The sequence below is a fragment of the Camellia sinensis genome, chromosome 5 (genome assembly GCF_055761805.1).
Source record: "Camellia sinensis isolate YWXY chromosome 5, ASM5576180v1, whole genome shotgun sequence".
NCBI classification, from domain to species: Eukaryota; Viridiplantae; Streptophyta; class Magnoliopsida; order Ericales; family Theaceae; genus Camellia; species Camellia sinensis.
Window position 1 is genome coordinate 121,766,602 of NC_138965.1, and position 14,996 is coordinate 121,781,597.

General features: G+C 38.1%; 1 long non-coding RNA gene across 1 annotated transcript; it reads left to right on the forward strand.

Moving 5' to 3' along the window:
* The first annotated feature begins 12,391 nt into the window (after positions 1–12,391).
* On the forward strand, positions 12,392–13,593 carry LOC145790199 (uncharacterized). The gene is made up of 2 exons (XR_014328861.1): positions 12,392–12,629; positions 13,307–13,593. It is a non-coding gene; the product is annotated as an uncharacterized LOC145790199 (long non-coding RNA).
* Positions 13,594–14,996: the final 1,403 nt, after the last annotated feature.

The following is a 14,996-nucleotide window of genomic DNA, read 5'->3' on the forward strand; positions in this document are numbered from 1 at the left end:
TGCGAAGCATACGAATGCTAATTGAAACATGCCCTAAAACTAACCATCGTAAGCTGGTAAATAAAAAGGAGAAAGACGTGGGGTTGAAAGACATGCAGTACACGCACGCACACTTGTTACAACAATTTTCCCTCTCTCCGAGGGTCCGAATAAATAATATAGAACCGACTAGCTAATCTAAGCTAATTAAACTAGTTATTACACAACCGAAATGAATAACGAATTACAGGTAAATATTACACGACATTAATTAATTAACAAATTAAACTAAGGAAGCAAATAAATTAGCATGCAAGCTACATGAAATGGACTGCCTCAGCTCTGTTTCGAATGATAAATGATGCATGCATGCTTGAGTCGCCTTGTCGGGAAATCCATCGCGATGCCCCGGCTCGCCTTTGTTTGCAATTGAATTCAGAAACTTGCACAAAGCTCCAGGGAGATGAAACTCCACCCAGGGAAGCTCTGGGAAGGCTGCCGACCAAGCTATGGACAAGGGAGACCACCTGCCGACCACCCTTGGTGGTGAAGACCAGAAAAGGTGGTCAGCGTGCCAGAAAACCTGGTCGGCCGACCAGTTCATTCTCCTGGTTTCTGCTTTTTCTGCAACAATGGCAAGAGAGAGAGAAGGCAAAGTATTTTCAACATATGTGTGCCCGACCACTCTCCCTGTTATTGCATAAGCGCTAGGGAGTGTAGTCTTCGATCCTCGCGCCATCAATCACGTGTCCCGATGCATGATGGCCGAGGAGTCGAATTGTACGACTCAATGGGACATGAATGCACATATAAGCAACTAAAATCAACAACTCCATCATGGATGGTCAAGAGTGTCGGCGACCGGGAATCGAGGCACGTTTCATCACTTGGAGTACGAGACGTTCCTCGTTTCCCGTGTTTGGGCTAACTCCTACTCCAAACACAATGCAACAGGTAGAATGGCAAGGCATGTACAAATGCAACTCTAGTATGCAATCCTAAATGTAATGCGACTAAGTGATGTAAACATGCAAAGGATGACATGTAAGCATGCAAATGGCATACACAATGCTATGAAATAATCAATGGCATACTCAATGCACACAGATTATATGGCATGCATACACAATGCACTAACACACGCAATGTTATGAACGAGGCATACACAATGCAATGATCAAAACATGCGATAACATGGACTATAAGGCATACACAATGCAAGATGGACTTAAACTAAGATGGATAGGCCTCAACCACACCCAAATCAGTGGCCAATGGATGATGAATCAAAGCGACAAGACACACACAAACATGCACAATGCAAAGGCTCCAAGCCAAGGGCACAAGATACAACTTTTCAAGAACATGGCAAGGATGAAACATGGAACACAATAGCATATATTTTAGCGCTGGAATGGCATACAAAATGGTCCCGAATCATGCAAACAACTCACCCGATGCATGTTGGATGGCACAAATACCGAAACTAGTGAAGGGCATTACACTAGAGGTATGCAAAGCGATGCCCAAGTGACCAAACCAACCCCAAACAGTCCCTATGCAGACCCAAAACAGTGGCAAAATGGACTAAAACGATGGCTTGCAATGCACAAAAACGAAGCTCACGCAATGGCTCACAAATAGGGCATACAAGCACAACTCTCAAACGCATTGAAAGAGTGATAAACATGGGAATATGGAAACCTTATATGCTCTGAAATATCATGCTCAATGATTCCAAAACATGAAAACAACTCAAGTTAAGCATGCAAGAGGCTTCAAAACTCAAAGCTAGGCAAGGGTATTACACTACAAGCATGCATGGCAAGCATCATTTGACCATGAGACCTCAAAATAGAGCTAAGGAAGCCCAAATTATGAATAAAATCAGGTTAGAACATGGCCAAAATGTGCTAGAATCAAGGGCCAAAACAACATGCAATGTGAGCTAGTGAGCATGGATTACACTACAAGCATATGAAGAATTCAAGAGGCCACTAAACCAGCAAAATTCAGAGACATGACATGCCAAATAAAGCCCAAAAACCCACTGAAACATGATCAATGCATACAAGAATGACATGCTCCTTTGATAGGCTATAAGAGGGGTTATTCTACACATGCAAGAGACATACCCAAGGTGAGAAAACCAACTCTAGACAGAGCCTAGGCAGGCCCTAAAAGTCACTGAAAAGGGCCTGAAACAAGGCTTGGAGGTGTGCAAATGAAGGCTCCTTTGTAAGGCCAAAAAATGCTAGTGAACAAGACAGGGAAGGAGAGGGTCACCCCTCTCTGATTTTGGCTCTCAAAAATATATATTAACCACTAAAAATCTGCTGGATTTCAGTGGTTAAAAGGCCAAGCAAATGTCAACACAAAGGCCTTAGGGCATGGCTCAAAACAAGGCAAAATGAAGCATGCAAGGGGGTAGATGACCCCCAACAACAAAATGACCTTAAACAAACATCAAAAGGACCTCAAAACAAGACTTTTTTCAGTTGACAATGAAGCTCAAATATGCATGCAAATAAGGCTAAGAGATGGATCAAAATAAAGCTAAAAAAAGGGAAAAAGTGTTACCCTTGTAGCTCAGCAAAAACCAGCAACTTCTCCAGCCCAAAACCAACTCTTTGAGACCTCTCAAGACCCTCCAAGAATGTTAGAACAATGGTGGAGGTGTGTGGCCATGAAGTGTGGTGCAATAGGCCAAGAACAATGCAACTTTGAACCAAAATATAGAGAGATATAGAAGGAGATATATGTTTTTCCTTAGACCAATTTCAGAACTTGGTATATAGAAGAGGAGAGCCTCTCTTATAGAGATACAAGGCCAAAGCTTCCTCAAGAAGCTAAAAACCAAGGCTCAAGATCCTCCATACAATGTATGGAGGATACAGTCTGTGCTTTCCAGCTGGGACACACTCACACAGACAAAACTGAGGGAGGTGGGCCGACCAATTCAGGTGGTCGGCCGACCAGTTCAAAAGGTTCAACCCAAAAAAATTTGGTCAGCCAGCCCATTTGATGGTCTCCCAACTGAATACAGGCTAGGGGTATAGTGGGAGACCAGCAAATGTGGCTCAAAAACCAAGGAGACCAGCTTCCTGAAAAGAAAATCGGCTAGCAGGAGAAAAGTGGTCTCCAAGGAGAAAAGGTGGTCTCCCACCCTTGCACCACCTTCCAAACAATGAAAACAAGGTCCATGCCAAAAATGAACCAAGACGGATGCAAAACGAGGGTTCGGGGGTCAAAACGCGCAGCCGGGTGCCTCGAAAATAGGCTGTTAAGCATCGAAAGTGGCGTGCAACCATAAAGGTGGTCTCCCGGGCCACAGTGTCCCTCTAGACAGAGGAAACAAGGTGTGTGCCAAAAATCGTGCTGAACGGAGAATGTTAAGCAGTCCCGAACCGAGGCGCGCGGTCGATGGTTCCGAAAATCAGAAACTGGTCTCCAAATGGGAACAGTGGCCTGCGACCACGAAAAGTAGCCTACGGCCACTGAGAGATGGTCTACGAGACCTCTCTCTCCCTTTGGGAAGAGAAAACAAGACCTGGTTCGCAAATTGAGGCAAAGCACAAAAGGGTCCCAAGGTCCGGGGGTAAGGCTCTCAGCCAAAACTCCGAAACCTCAGAATGAGCACAACATGCGCAATCAGCGAGCGCTCAATCGATGACGTCTGAGTCTTCAGGTCGGTCAAAAATGGGGTGTCTACAAGCATACATGTGTTGCAAATAGTTTGCCATGCCCCTTTCTTGCCCTCTGTTGCAGAAAACCAGAAACCAGCAGCAAAAACTGGTCGGTCGACCAGATAAAGTGGCTGGCCGACCACTTTTTCTGGTTTTCACCACAAAAAGTGGTCGACAAGTGGTCTCCAAGGCCAATATCTGGTCGGCAGCATCCTTACAGATTCCCAAGGTGGAGTTTCTTCTCTCTAGAGCTTGGTGCAAATTTTTGAGATCAATTGCAAACAGAGGCAAATCGGGGCGTCGCGAGGGATTTTCGAACAAGGCGACTCGAGCATGCATGCATCCTTTGTCATGCAAAGCAGAGCTGAGGCAGCCTATATCATATAGTTTATATGATTATTTAATTTCTAACTTAGCTAATTTGTTAATCAGTTAGAGTTGTGTAATAATTACCTGTAGTTCGTTATTCATTTCGTTGTATAATAACTAGTTTAATTAGATTAGCTTAGATTAGCTAGTTAGCTTGTTATTCAAACTCTCCGTCGAGAGGGCCAATGGTTGTAATAAGCGTGCGTTTGTGTGATGCATGTCTTCTAACCCCCACTTCTTTCTCCCTTTTATTTACCAGCTTACGATGGTTAGTTTTAGGGCATGTTTTAATTAGCATCCTTATGTTCGCATGTTTGCATTCATTCATCTGTCTTGCTTGCACAGGGCTCGGCGTATCATATTAACTGCATTGTATTTCAATTCCAAGTTAAATACATGTTATCTGTAGCATCTCATATGCCATCTTAGAATAGCCGAGTCTATCTTAGTTGCATTTTGCATGTGTTGTATTAGCCATCTTAACATGAACTAGGATCATGCATTCATTACTAACTAGTTCCTATTTTGGCTTGGAGTACTCGGTGAGTGTTTATGCTTTAGCATCCTTGCATGTGTGTGAGTGACTGCCATGATAGCATGCTTGCCATGAGGCTAACTACTTATGTGATATAACTGCCTGATTGCCTGTGGGTGAAGGTTGGATTACTTGAATTGGAACAATTCATTGATTGCGAGTTTTTAAGCCCACTTGAGAGTGGCAAATCACCATGTTTTCTAAACCCACTTGAGGGTGGCAAAATCCGCATTTTAGCCTACTTGCAAGTAGCAAACCGCTTTCAAAAACAAACATGAGATGTTTTGTTCCAACTTAGGCGATCCAGTCTATACTTGTATGCTGTGCGCATCACATAGTAATTCTAGGTTAATAATCGGAACAAGAGCACATGCATTTTCAAAACAAGATATCATGCTAGTAAAGGCCGACCTTTGATCGGGCGAGTGGGGTGCTCATTGCATGACCTTCCCCTCTCGTACCCAAGTTCCCGAGCCGAGGCAACTTTGGTGATGATGGACACGTGGCCTTAGGCACGAGTCAAGGTTTCCTAAATTTCCCAAAAATAAAATATTTAGGTGGCGACTCTGTATCTGGCAAAGCAGTCCATGTTTGGGACTTCTTTTTAAAAATCAGTTTTTCAAAACGATTTGCTGGGTTTGGACTCTTTGGTGATTTATCAATCTCGCATTGCACTTTGCAAGATTAGATTAAGAACCGTGGCATGGAGTCCGAACTGTAGTGAGCCCAATGAACAAAACGGGATTTTCCCAGGACGTTCGGGCGCGTCTATAACCGTTGATAACTCGGTAAGAGTTGATGTCATGCTGCATTGGGTTCAATTTATAGTAATGAATGATTTCTCAGGAAAGGATGTCGAGTGGGAACCTAAGTCCACACTCTATGAAAGCTACAATGGGAAAAAGCACAGAATCGATTGTAGGCATGATGGAGTCATCCTCCCCAGCCAACCTCAGATGGACGTCGGCTGGGATGGAAAACTCCTGCCTGAAATATTCCAACTTGGTTGGGGTGTCTACCCTATGCTTCCACATACCTATGATATCGGCTTAGGGGGAGAGTATTGAATTTCGGAAGGAAGTCAGACGACGGTTGCAAAAGTGATGGAGCCGTAAAAATCTCGCCGGAGGAGGTGAACGGAGCAAGTTGCAGAGCTCGAACGCTTGAATTAATGGCAAATTTGGGAGAGCGAAGAGAGAGAGCTTGCACGGGAATGAGGATGCGAAGGTGAAACGACGAAGAGAGAGGAAGGAAGTTTTATTGAAACACAAAACGACAGTAAAAAGGCAATTAATGTGGCTAAAACGACGTGCGTGTAAGACGGCGCACGCAAGAGCAATACGACTTAGTGGCGCGTGTCGGGTACGGCCCAAAGAGAGGGAGACGCGTGGCAAGAACGGTTGAGTAGTCATACGTGACAGCTCATACGCGTGTTGAAGCTCTTAGAATTCTCGATTTAACGGAGTAGAACCTCATCTTGGAGGATGATCTCAGCTGAGAAACTTGAACAAACTTGGTTAATGATTTTGAGGCATTGGTGAAAGCAGACTGTAAGTTTTTGGTCATATTGAGCCGACGTATTATGACCTCGGTAACGAACGAATAGAGTGAGCTTAGCCGACGTGCTAAATGGAAGAAACGATATAGGTTCCATCACCTCAGGATGCCGAGGTAATAGAACCTAGGGGCAGTTGTGGGGACATAATTTTTAAGTGACAACACGTGGCCGAGGTGTCACCGAAGTGCCAGTCGGGGTGCCACATGTCCTGGTCATAACGCCGAGGTGATCTCGGCTAGGCCGAGGTTATCTGTGAGAATACCGGAATCCGGGATAAGTGGATAAGGGACAAGAGTCCTAGAATGGGAGATGACTTCAGTTTGGATAAAGATAAGACTCTTAGAGAGTTTATCCCAATCCTACTGGGAGTCCAAGATTAGCAGTAATCCTAAGTCCATTGAAGCTAGGCTTCTATTGGGACTAGGATTGTGTTGGCTATAAAAGAGAGGCACTCTCATGGGTCTAACGTACGCTTCTTGTATTCTAAATAAGTGAATTAAACACTTTTGTTATCTTTGAGAGATAACTGACTTGATCATTGAAGTGCCCCCGGGTGGACAAACCACCGCTGGAATCTCTTCTTTCTGTTGCAGGGCGTTCGGGCTTAATCTATTCTGCCGGTGCTCTCCAGCTAAATACTAGTTTGGCAGTGTGGTCGGAAATTGACACACACAGTTAATTTTCTCAATTTAAATATTAATTTTTTGATTTGTTTTCAATTTAAATTATTCACTTGTTTTTATTAAGTAATATTAACTGGGAAAAAAAAAAGTATTCTAGTCATTAAACTCAATGTAAGTGTACATAAAATATCTAAAGTATTATTTTTAATTCAGTTTAATGACTAAAATATTATATTTCTTCAGCTTTACTTAACAAAAATAGACAGATTATTTAAATTAAAAATAAATCAAAAGATTATGATTTAAATTAATAAAATTAAAAACTCGGCATTTATTTTATTACAAATGTCAACCTTGAGTTCTTTTGTAATTTTTCCAAATAATTTTTCCTTAAATTGTAAAAATTACCTCAGTTTTTTTTTTAATTTTTTTTATTGTCCCTTTATTTTATTTTTTTAAAAAAATTTTCATCAAATTCAATTTTCATGAATTATCAATTTGATGGGAAAAAAAATTATTCCTTTCTTGATTTGATAAACATTGTGATAAAAAAAATTAAAAAAAATTATAATTATTTTTTTATCAAATTTAAATTTAATTAACTAAAAAAAAAAAACGTCAAGGACCGGAGATATTCCAATAACCACCATCAAGAAAGCTTATATTCTCGTTATCTTTTTCAGTACTTGAATCCCTTATTATGTACTGATTAACACCATTAGGAGCACAAATTGACTATCTCTCTCTCCGCAACATATATTTTTTTGCAGACTCTGTCTCGATGTTCTACAGCCATTCATATGTTCATTGTTAATTATTATTATGTTAGTGTAATTTTCTGAGCCTAGAACAGTAACGACTGAAATGGCAAAACTGGAGAAAGGAGGTCAGGAGTGAAGAATGACCGCCATGCAGTTCTCTGTAAAGCCCTTTTGGCTAAGTAAGATTCTGGTCATGGATTGTTAATCTTATTGCATTTTTTAAGTTTTTTTCAAAATACTGTAATTTGATAAGTCATTGATGATTTCAGCCTCATTTATTGGAACTTGCTGAAAAAGAATGATATTGAAGGCTTGGGTGGAATAGGAGGAGGGAGGGGATAAAAGGGGGTTTGGGTTATTGGCTGGGAGCCAACTTTGTCAAATGTGAATTATATGTTTTTACATTTGGTATTTCCTCACAAGCAGGAAGCACACCAGTAGCATGTGTTGTGTGATTGTATTGTATTTTGACAGATAGTTTTCTTTTTGGACAAATTGTGTCCTTTTGGTCTAAAGAGATTAGAGGTCTAATTAAGGGTTCATGAGTATGTTTTACGAGGCAACTAAGTGTTCGTTTGGTAATTTGACTTTTTTAGTAATTTGTTTTTTTTTTAAGTTTTTTAGTAAGTGAAAAAAATTAGTATTTGGAATACTTTTTTAGGGTTGTTTTGGTAATAGGTTAAGATAGTTAAAAAATTAAAAAAATCACTACAAAAAATGTAATGCCCCCAAAATAATATAATAAATATAACCCAAAAGTATATATAAATAATAGCATGAATTAGAATATGTTGTTCTTTCATTATATAGAGTTAATGATACAAAAGAGTGTAGCAAAAGTAAATGCCCTATAGGCTTACACCTTTCCAAGTCTTGGCTTGGTTACAACAAAAGTAAGACTAGCTCATACAAATAAAGCCCTAGGCTATGCAAAAGAGAATACAACAAAAGAAGCTCGTGCTCCCAAAAGTCCCTCCAAGCTTATCTTAGCGGAGGCATGTCGTCAACACTTTTAAATGGTTTTTCCAAATAGGGTGAGCCGAAACTCAGTAGGAATAATCCAACACAATATATGACGTTTAGCAAAGATATACGTACAATGTGCATGCACAGTGATAAAACATTCACAAATTTGTATAATCACAAGATACCAAATCAAAATCTTAATCTGTTTTCCTTCATTTCATCTCAATACATGAGTTGATTTCATTATTTTTCAATAACCCAACCGAAACTACAACTCAGTGGTTTTTCAATCACGCAATTACACACAAACACTTCAATCTTCCATTTTACGAATATTTTGTCCACAGGATCGACACCAATGTATAATTTCGGGACTTTCACCCAGGACACTCTGGCCAACTTAATTTCAGTGGAGTCCATCTCCTTTCTTCTCCCAAACAATGGAGTACATCCCATTTTTCCTCCCAAACAATCATACATATACAATGTATTTATAGATATAATCACACATGGAGTACATCCTTTTTCTCCTCCCAAACAATCATACATATACGATATATTTATAACATGATCATATTTAATAACAACCAACAATGAATTAGTTTTAGTTCACCTAATCCTCATGCAATTTCTACCATAGCTATCCTTCACCGATAGCCCAATACAGTTATTTCTAACCAGATATTCAATCTCAAAACATATAGTTTATTCAAAAGTTTCTAAAGGCACTACAAGAAAACTGGGTATATGAGACGGAACTATTTGCGACGGCACACTTGCCGTCTCAAAAAGTCACTTTTTGCGACGGCAGAAAATGCCGTCTCAAAAAAGCAGAGTATTTGCGACGGCATCATTTGCCGTCTCAAAAAAGCAGAGCATTTGCGACGGCACTAAATACCGTCGCAAATACTCTCATTTTTTGAGACGGCAAATAGTGTCGTCGCAAATGCTCTGCTTTTTTGAGACGGTAAATGGCGCCGTCGCAAATACTCTGCTTTTTTGAGACGGCATTTTCTGCCGTCGCAAAAAGTGACTTTCGTGTTTTTTTTTTAGTGAATATTTTTAAAATTTTAAATATTTTTTTTAGATGTACCTTACTTAGATGTATCTACAAAATAAAAAAATTATGAAAAAATATTTTTAAAAATTAATAAATACATAAAAATACAAAAAAATGGATTGAAGTATTGTATTTTTGGTATTTAGTGAATTTTTAAAAGATTTTTTTTACAATTTTTTTAATTTTTAGGTGTATTTATGTTAGGTGTGTCTACAAATTTTAAAAAATACTTAAAATATTTAAAAAATTCAGTAAAAACAATATAACACGGAAAACAAGAAAGTTTAATTTTCTCAAAAGAGTTTTTGGAAAACTCTAACCTAGCATAGTGATTGTGGTTTTGAGATAGCTTCATATATATACAGTCACAAAATGGTTTGAATAAATTCAACGGTATTTTTCTGTCGCAAAAAAAATTAAAAAAAATAATGTTGTCAACTCTTTTGATATACCATTTCTCTTTTCATTCATTTTTTCATCTTCCCGTCTCTCTGTCTCTATCTCTCTCTCTCTTCTCTTTATCTCTTTCACTTATCACTCTTCTTTCTATGTCTGCCTGTTTCTCTCTCTCATTCTCTCTGTGTCTCTCGCCTATCTCTCTTCTCTCTATCTCTCTCATTTCTTTTTCTCTCTCTCTTTCTTATCTTTCTATCTCTCTCTATCTCTCTCGCTCATTTCTCTTCTCTTTCTGTCTCTCTCTTTTTCTGTGTCTCTCTCTCGCTCATCTCTTTTCGCTCTATTTCTCTTTCTTTTTGTCTATCTCTCGCTTATCTCTTGTTTCTCTCTCTTTTTCTATCTCTCCATCTCTCTCTCTCTATCTCTTTTTCTGTCTATCTCTCTCTTCCTGTCTCTCTCTCACTCATCACTCTTTTCTCACTCTCTCTCTGTCTACTTGTCTATTTGTCTATTTCTCCCTCACTATGTTCGCCTTGTTCACTCTCTTACTCCCATCTTCTCTATTTATCGAGCTCCTTCTCGATTTATCGATCCACTATAAGAAAATACACTTTTAGCAACCACTTTGTCTATCTCTCTCTCTCTCGCTCATCACTCTATCTCTGTCTCTCTCTCTCTCTATCTCTCTTCTTTATCTGTCTCTCAGAAAATTAAAATATTTTTAAAATATTTAAAAAATTGATTTGAATTAAGTTTTGAAAAGAGTTTTGAATTATCTGTCTTCTTTATTTATTGAGCTCCCTTTCGATTTATCGATCCACTACAAGAAAATGCATTTTTAGCGACCACTTTGTCTCTTTCTCGCTCATCATTCTGTCTATTTCTCTGTCTCTCTATCTCTTTTCTCTAGTCGTCTCTCACTCATCTCTCTTTCTCACCACCCATCTTCTCTACCACATTTACCACTACTGCAAATGCCATTGAACTACCACCACTCTTCTCTTTCTCTCTTTCACTCATCACTCTTCTTTCTCTGTCTGTTTGTCTATCTGTCTGTTTGTCTGTCTGTCTGTGTGTCTTTCGTTCATCTTTCTTCTCTCTATGTCTCTCTCGCTCATCTCTCTCATCTCTTTTCTCTTTCTGTCTCTCTCGCTCATCTCTTTTTTCTCTCTTTGTTTCTCTCGCTCATCTCTCATCTCTCTATCTCTCTATTTTTCTATTCTCTCTCTCGTTCATCTCTTTTCGCTTTCTTTCTATATGTCTCTCTCATCTCTTGTTTTTCTCTATTTTTCTATATGTCTCTCTCTATCTCTTTCTCTCTTTGTCTCTCTGTCTCTCTATATCTCTTTCTCTCTTTATCTCTCTCTCACTTATCACTTTTCTCTCTTTCTTTCTCTCTCTGTGTCTGTTTGTTTGTCTCTCACTCTTTTGTTTCTCTCTCTTTCTCTCTATGTGTCTGTCTGTCTGTTTGTCTCTCTCCCCCATTGTGTTCACATTACTCACTCTCTCCCTCATCGCTTCTCTATTTACTGAGCTCTCCACTACAAGAAAATGCACTTTTAGCGACAAATTGTGTTCACATTACTCACTCTCTCTCTCATCGCTTCTCTATTTACTGAGCTCTCCACTATAAGAAAATGCACTTTTAGCGACCACTTTGTCTCTCTCTCGCTCATCACTCTGTTTCTGTCTCTCTCTCGCTCATCACTCTGTTTCTGTCTCTCTCTCGCTTTCTCTCCTCTATCTGTCTCTCACTCATCTCTCTCTCTCTCTCACTACTCATCTCTTTTACCAACTTCACCTCTACGACTACCATTACTACTACCACTGCCACCACTCCACTGCCACCACTACCACTACTACCACTACTTGCCACTACTACTACCATTACCTCTCTTTCACCCCTGCCACTCCATTTATACTACCACTACCACAACTTCACTACTAATTTCTTTCGATATCACCACCACTACCACCATCTCTCTTTCACCTTTTTTTCATTAAAATATTTTTCATTAAAATATTGCCCCTACTTCTACCAAATAAAAAAAATAATATTTTTTTTCATTAAAATAAAAATGAAACAAATAAATTTTCAATCTTCGTAACTAAAAAAAAAAAAAAAATTTTAAAAAAATTCATTAACTAGAAAAAATATATATTTTAACAAAAAATAAAATTTTTTGACGATAGCAACCCCAGTCTAAAAAAATAAAATAAAATAAAAAATTAGACGGCGTTATTTTGTTATTTAAATTTCATTTTTGACCCTTAAAAATATATATATATATATATATATATATATATATATATTATTTTTTTTTTGTTCCCGCCCCTCATTTTTGACCCTTAAAAAAACATTTGTGGTGTGTGTAGGGTTTTTATTTGAGAACACACACACACACAACACAAACACAACAAGCCGACCGTCTCCTCTCCTCCTGCTCGCTCTCTGCCTCTCTCTCCATCTAGGGTTTCGCCTTCCTCTCTCTCTCTTTCACACAACGACGGCGCCGATCATCCGTCACCGCCGATCCTCCCTCACCGTCGCTCGTACCTCACTGTCGATCCTCCTCCCTTACCGCCGCTGCTGCCTCCCTCTCTCTCTCTCTCTCACAAACGACGTTGACGGTTGCTCGCCCCTCACCGCCACTCCTCCCTCACCGGCGATCTTCCCTCACCGCCGATTTCAAAGGGTATCTCTCTCTCTCTCTCTGTCGGGATTTCGGATATAGGGGGTTTTCATACACACACACACATATATATATATACACATCTGTGAGTGTATATAGGGGGGTTTTTGATCTGTTACATATATATATATATATATGATCTGTTTTTTTTTCTTCATCTGTTTTTCCCATACAGATCTGCCTAGTACTTCAATTTCTATCCTTTAAACTTTACATTATACATTAGCTTAGCATACATATCCTTTCTATTTATTTATTTTAAATATATATATATATATATATATATATATATATGAGTTGATCTTTTATTGAGTTTTTGATCTGTTACATATATATATATGATCTGGTTTTTTTCTTGATCTGTTAAATAAATATATATATATAATTGATCTTGGGAAATATAAATAAATAAATATATATATATATATATATATCTGTTAACTCATGAGATCAGATCAGATCATCTCACACAAAATGTCCTAAAAATGAGGAAATTGTTGTGTTGTTTGTTTCTACACAATTTTGGTATTAGAGACCTACTTTGATTCACCGCTTGGCTTGATCAGCGAGGTTGCCTTCTTGGTTGTTTTTATGTTTAGGGTATCCTGTTAAATTTTTGGTTTGTAGGATCATATTTATACGAACCGTTTTTCTTAATTATTCTTTGGTTGGTTATACAGGTGGACATACAATGATCCTCTTTGGGCAAAGTACAATGCAAAAATGGCCGGAATGCATGCACCTATAGCAAAACCCAAAGGAAGCAAGAAGCTTAAGGATTGGGAGTCTCGGTGAAGCGGAAATGTTTCTTGTGCTGCCAAAGCACCCATACAAGTCCGTAACTTCTTTCTCTATGTTGTTTTTAATTGGATTCGCATTGCAACCTCTATAGGCTTTTACTTTGTTAGTGCTATTAATGTGTGAAAGTACTATTTTTGTCATTAATGTAGAACTTGTGTTACTGTCATCATGTTTGCAGTTGGTACTTTTGAAAGATGAATATTAATATGAATGCCATATATGCAAGTCTAGAAAAAATGAAATGAACTGTTTCCAGGAATGCATGGTCTGAAAGCATATTAATATATATATATATATATATATATATATATATAAAATATACATTTTAACATAAAAGAGATGATAAAAGTCACGCGGGAGCTAACCTATGGCCATGAGATGAGTGGATTTTCCGGTGAGATGAGCTCCATACAATATTACCTGGACCTGACTACATCAACGCTTGATATTTGATAAAATAGTACCAATATAAAAAGATGTTAAATTTCAGAGTTTAATTGGCTTTACCAACTAGAGGGAATTGGACTCCTAATATTATAGCCATGTAATTTTTTTTGGACAATTTTTAATTGTGGAAGTGCATACCATATGTATTTACGTAAGTTATCTTATAAGATTGCGTAAGTTTTCACAAATGTAAGTTGATCTATAAAATTTTGAAAAATCACAATTTACGTATATTTGTGAGTATTTATGTAATTTTGTGAGGTAACTTGTATATATTTATAAGAATTTATACAAGTATATATGGTATATACTTTATACACCTAAATACTTTTTATGTACTTATTGTTGTTATTAATAAGAGCAATGAACGCAATGACTAAGGATGTAATAATTTTCTCCATATTATCATTAGACATGTCTTATTTTAAGATTCAAGCAATGGCTATGGATGTAATAATTTTCTCCATATTATGATTAGACATGTCTTATTTTAAGATTCATCAATTGGAATCTTATTTCAATATAATTTTATTTTGGTAATGACATGTAGTAGTTCTTTTCCATACATGAAGTTTTTCGTTCTATGATCTCAATCAATGTGTTGTTATTTGGCTATCTTTTTGTGTATTCTTAGGCTTTTGCAGGTGTGCTTATTTTATAGAAATCAAGCTGCTCCTGTGCCTCAGTAGTGATTCTGCTCATAACATATGGGTTTGGAATCTTATAGTTGTGATTGCTTTCTTAATTGTGTACATTAATGGTTAACTCACATGTCACTAGATAATTTTTATTTATTGCATTATATGCATCCCCCTAAACCTCTACCAAAGTACCAATCTGGTCAATTAATGATTGCTGCGATTATTTATCCGGGGCTTCGAGCCACAGTATAATGCTGCATTTTGACTTCAATATTTCCTTTTTTGTATCCCAGAAATTATGTTGTCCAATATATTATAGAGTTTAAGACCCATTCAGCTGCTGCCAGCTTGATTTCTCAGTTTGAAGGCCACTACGTTTACCTGTCCATGCAAAAATTCAGCAGCCATGTGGTTGAAAAATGCTTAAAGTTCTTTGAAGAGAGCCGCCCAAGAATTATCCATGAATTGCTTTCAGTGCCTC